Below are 6,000 nucleotides of genomic sequence, written 5' to 3'. Positions count from 1 at the left end.
TACCTTGAGGAGTCCAAACCAAAGCACCAAGAGGGCAGTGGCCCTGAGAAGGAGGAAGATGAGATGGAAAATGCCTGGGCAAAGGCTTCAGAGAAGAGAGGGGCTCCCACTGAGAGGGAGTCCCCTGCTGGACCCATTTCAAGGAGCAGTTTATCCTCCCAAGGCATGGCCCCCGAGGATCTCAAGAACAGGCAGGCTGAGAGGGATTTGAGGCTGCAGCTGATCCATCTGGCTGCAGAGGAGAGAAGGACTTAGTATGACAAAGCCCTGGCAGAGGAAAGGAGGGCTGAGTCTGAGAGTGCTTTAGTCATGGAGCAACTTGCCATGGAGGCTGCTGAGGCCGAGAGAGCCATGGAAGAAAGATATAGCTTGTGGGCATGAACTGAGTCTAAAGGAACTGGAATTAAAAGTAAAGCAAGTAGAGTCCAGTGGTGGTAACAATACTAAAGTGTCCAGTGTTGGAAAGTGGATCCACATACTCTTGGGCTTGGTACCTGACTTCAATGGGGGGGTGACATAGACAGGTGGTTTGAGGTGTATGAGGCTACTCTGAAAGTGCACCAGATTCCTGAGGAGGACTAGGGATCCGGAATATGGAAACATAAAGCTGGTAATGGGAGGGATGCCCTACTGGACCTAGATGAGAGAGACAGGATGAGGGATCCTACCAAGAAAGAGACCCTTGTCAGGAGGTATGGATTCACCTGAGGAGAGTGTAGGTTGAGATTCAGGGGGAGTTAGAAACTGTCTCACCACTCCTGAATGATTTTGTGGCTTGCTTTTGCAAGGCACAAGATGGTTGGGTGAAGGAAGGGTAGTGAGGTGAACTCTTATGAGGAGCTGTACAATGTGATGGCTAGAGAGCACATGTTCAGTCACTGTTTTACGGAGCTGTGCCAACACTTGGTTGATTGCAGGTTCTCTGACCCAAGGGAAATTGCAAAGGAGGCAGACCTCTGGGTGAGTACCAGAGTGTCTGTAAAGGCAATTGGGGGTGATCCTAAAAGGGTTAGCTCAGGTGGGGAGGGAGAGGGTTCCTTGTCCCTTCTGAGAGTAGGAGAATAGGCGGGGTTGGGCAAAGGCCCAGGTTGCCCAATTCCTAGGCCAAGAGCTTGGGTTCTTCTCAGAGGGGGCACAAGCAGGGGGTCCTCACCTCTCCTGTGAGAACAGCCACTGGTGGGAGTCCACAGTGTCAGGAGAGCTGGGTGAGGTGGCTGTCACTAGTGTCCTATCAGTTCTGTCTTCTGGGGCACCACTCCACAGTGGAGAGTACAGAGGGCCACAGGTAGAGGCAGGAGGTGGAAACAGTCCACAATGGGAGGACCAGTGGGTCAGAGGTTGCCAGCTCTGAGAGCAGAGCACCCCAAAGCAGATCCTGGTGAGGCCTCTTCCTGCCTGGGGGGCTCCATGCACTGTCACAGGGATGGAGGGAGGGAGACCTGCACCAGGCAGCCTCTTGTACAACACATGCAGAATATGTTTCCCTTGGGGGTAGTTGTACTCCCCTTGAAGTCCAGGCTTGCCAGGCACATGTTCAGCCCAAGGGTACAGACCCTGGGTTGAAGGTCCAGTTTTAGGATATCACCCCTGAACTGGTAGGAGGGAGACTGGAGTAAGGGTGCTAATCACCTGGGGATACTGCCCTCCACTCAGAAACTTTAGAGGTTAGAGAGCCCTGGATGGCCTGGGTCCTGGCTCTTGACACTGACAGCTGTTGGTGAACTCTTTTGGTTGTTATCCTTGTGGTCAGAATTTTCCCTGGGTTGGGGACAGGAGTCAGACTCAAGGGGTGGAAAAGGCCACATCACTTGGTTAGCCATGGTGATACTGTCTGCTACTGGGGTGCATCTGTGAGCAAATTTAAATTTAGTGCTGCACAGATGGGGTGCACAGATGACGAGAAGTGTTCCCCATGGGTCAGTTAAATGGACTGATGTTAACAATTTGTATCACAAAAATAGCTAAGAAGAGATCCAAGGTCGTTCAAATATGCTAATAAGGGTAAATGAGAAAAATAATCTAGGATACGTCCTCCTGCCTTAAACAAATAACACAACTAAGTATCCTAACAAAAAGGAGGGGGTTGTTTAGTTGCTATAAATCCAGTGTTTGTTTGTTTGTTAGATCCTCACACACCCTATTGATGTCATGCTTCATCACTGGATCTCATCTGGTCCCTAGAAAGCAAGATGGGCTCGACAATACCCCAAGGAGCACTTTGGACAATATCCTACTGGGGTCTATTAAAAATACCTCGTAACATCTAGGTTGTTAATGGGTTTCTGGTAGGAATAAAAAGGTTGAAGGGAGGAGTGTCTGTGCAGATAATGGTCCTGCACCCTACATAAAAGTCGACACGTTTCAGCCCTAGGAATAGGCCAAAGGGTCCAGGGCTTTCTTCAGTGCTAAATCAATTTTGTGCCCTGGTATAATGTCAATTTTATTTCTTCATCAGTCTAACTGTTCATTCAGTCAGGACACATGGCATACAAGGATATATAGCATGGAATCTAATCTTATCCCTAACTCCTTGTGCAGTCACCCTAAAATAATTTCTCCTTTTACAGCAAAGTAAGCCTTCCCTTATATTCTTCTCCCATGAAACTCCAGATTTGCCCAAATACATCCATCCATCGGTGTTCTATGTCCCTTATATCCACCATATATCCACCGGAACGTATGTTACATTGGTGTATTTTTTTTATAAGCCAAAGTTTATTAAATGGTTCTCTACCTATCAATCAATCAATCAATCATTTGTAGAGCGCACTAATCACCCATGAGGGTCTCAAGGCGCTGAGGGGGGGAAGGGGTGCAGCTACTGCTCGAACAGCCAGGTCTTGAGAAGTCTCCTGAAGGTCAGCAGGTCCAGGGTCCGTCGCAGATGGGCGGGGAGGGTGTTCCATGTCTTTGCAGCGAGGTAGGAAAAAGATCTGCGCCCGTGGTTGTCCTGTGTATGCGTGGAATAGTGGCGAGGGGGAGATCAGCGGAGCGAAGCTGGCGGTGCGGGGTGTAGAAGGTGAGTCATTTGTTGAGGTATGCTGGGTCGGCGTTCTGGAGTGCTTTGTGAGCGTGGATGAGGAGCTTGAAGGTGATCCTATTGTTGACTGGGAGTCAGTGCAGGTTTCTCAGGTGGGCTGTGATGTGAGTGTGGCGGGGGATGTCGAGGATGAAGCACGCAGAGGCGTTCTGTATGCGTTGTAGTCTTTCCTGGAGTTTGGCCGTGGTTTCTGCGTAGAGAGCGTTGCCGTAGTCCAGTCTGCTGCTGACGAGGGCCTGGGTGACCGTCTTTCTGTTTTCGGTGGAGATCCATCTGTAGATCTTGCGAAGCAGGCGAAGGGTGTTGAAGCAGGAGGAGGAGACGGCGTTGACTTGCTAGGTCATTGAGAGCGATGAGTTCAGTATGAACCCCAGGTTGCGTGCGTGGTCGGTGGGCTGCGGTGCAGTTCCCAGAGCGGCCGGCCACCAAGAGTCATCCCAGGCGGAGGGGGTGCAGCCGAGGATGAGGACCTCTGTCTTGTCTGAGTTGAGTTTCAAGCGACTGTTCTTCATCCAGTCGGCAACGGCCTTCATTCCTTCGTGGAAGTTGGTTTGATCCTTGGGGCATGCCGCAGGAGATCTTGGTGGCTTCAGATCGTATGGGGGAGGCGGACCCCTGCGATCTTGCGGTGAAAGAAGGTGGCTAGGGAGTCGCAGAGGTCTTGCGATGGTGGGATGTCGTTGGAGCTGGAGCTGGGATTGGCGGGTTCCTTCACGATGTTGAAGAGCTCTTTGCTGTTGTGTGCGTTGTTGTCAATGCGTTTCTTGAAGGAGGTCCTTTTGGTGGCTCTAATGAGTTGGTGGTGCTTGCGGCTGGCGTTTTTGAGGGCTGCGTGGTTGTCTGGTGTCTGTTCTCTGCGCCACCTTTTCTCGAGTCTTCGGCAAGCCCACTTAGATTCCTTGAGGTTGGTAGTGAATCAGCTGGCTTTTTTGTTGGTGCGTCTGTTGGAGGGTTTTTTGATCTGGGCGAGAGTGTTGGGGCAGTCGACAATACATTGTTTGAGGTTGTGGGCGGCTGTGTTGGTGTCGGTGGTGTCCGTTGGTGAGTTTTAGGCGAGGGTGGCGATGAGCTGGTCTTTAGTGACCTTGTTCCAGCTGCAGTAGGGGATCTGTTGCGGGTGGTGGCGCGTGGTGGGTTTCTTGAAGAAGAATTGGACGCAGTGGTGGTCAGTCCAGTGGAGTTTGGTGGTGTGGCTGAAGGTGACGTGGTCGCTGGCGGAGAAGATGGGGTATGATGATATACCAGGCACATGAGTACACCATAGCTGCTATTGTTTTGCCATGAATGCATATCTCACTCTTGGGCAAACTTTTCTGCGTATCCTTGTAAATTTCAGTGTTTACACACAATATAACACCATAGTGGTAAACAAATAATCACTTGGTCAAATAAGTTACTATCCTGCCAGTATTCTTACACATGTGCCCACATTTCAGGACTACTTTCACATTAGCCAAATAGCTGTATGAGCCACATTTGTAGCTGCTAGATTTTCTTTTTTTCAGGAGGCATCCCACCTCCCTTGATGTCATTCCTTCCAACCCAGTCTTATGCATCCGTAACAAGCTTAGAAACATTTGCAGAAATTCCAGGCTTATAAGCAACCTTTCTCACTTCCTGTACATACTTCTCTGACATGGCCATAACCTTTCTCAGATTTTCTTCAACTTCTTTTTCATTAATTGTTGGTCACACAAAAACTGATCATATGTTATATGCTCTAATTCACACTTGACTGCCAATGCCCTCAGTGCAACCACTATGGACTCTCCCTCTTCCGAGATCTCAAATAAAATGTGTATCTTTCCAATACAGTATCTTTCATCAAAACCATTTCTGAATTTGCTTAATAGCCATTGGAAATACATCAATATTTCCTTGATTTTCTAAAAAAGGTTCATTTTTAATTACTTAAGGGTCATTTTGTGTAATAAGTGTTTTGGAAAAATAGTAACTATGTTGTTCCTTCTTCTAGGACCGTCAAATAATCTTGAAATAAGTCTAGCCACATTTCCTGTTCTATGGGTGGATCACCCAATTCCATTGAGATGAGTGGAGGTGGCTGAATACTTGACATCATTAAGACCTGGCTCTTCGAACAATAGCAGCTCTCCCCCCCCCCCAGCGCCTTGAGACCCTCACGGGTATGTAGCGCACTTTATAAATGCTATGATTGATTGATTGATTAAAATAATCAATGAAGTCAAAAAAGTCACCTTTGTCTTCTTTCAATGCAACTTTTCTCTGTGTATCGCAAAGCAAATGTTGTCTATTAGCTATTGCTTAGTGAGGTAAACATATTGTTGAGTGCATCACTAGACAACAACAGAAGATTTTGGGTTCCCGCACGTAGAGAGGTGCGAGATGTATGTCATTCGAATTTGTGAAATATTTAATTGTAATTTGTTAATGTTGTGCTGCGATCATGCCATGCTGAATTTGCAGTTTTTCTCATTATTTATGTTGAAAATGTGCATAAAAATCTCTGGTTTTGGAGGTGAGCCAGAGATTTGCTGAGTTCTTCCTGGGACTCCGTCCGATATATTTTACTCTGCCCGAGTCTTTTCTTTTTCTTCCAGGGAAGCTGTCAGTGTTCATTGTGATTCAGACAGAGATTTTTCTTAGCTTTTAGGTACTGACACAGACTGCTTATTACTTCGCAAATCGCTAATTATTTTGCTGTTTTTTGGCTTTATTTTCATTTCTGATTATGTATTTGCTGTATGTCTTCATGGCATTTAACTATTATTCTGTATCGCTTATTTCAAAGAGTCTGTAATAAAACCCTTTAACTTTCCATTAGACTGGAACTCAGTTATTGAATGGTCCTTGTTGGACTTGGCCCTTCTGGCAGGTTCACCCCTGAACTTTTTTTTGCTTTTTACTGATGACTTGGTGTGGTGATTTTTTGGTTTCTGCGCACTTTCCCTGTGTCCCAGGGTAAAGTGCGTGCGTGCTCT

Source organism: Triturus cristatus, chromosome 6 (assembly GCF_964204655.1).
Source record: "Triturus cristatus chromosome 6, aTriCri1.1, whole genome shotgun sequence".
Lineage (NCBI taxonomy): Eukaryota > Metazoa > Chordata > Amphibia > Caudata > Salamandridae > Triturus > Triturus cristatus.
This window is presented reverse-complemented; position numbering follows the sequence as displayed.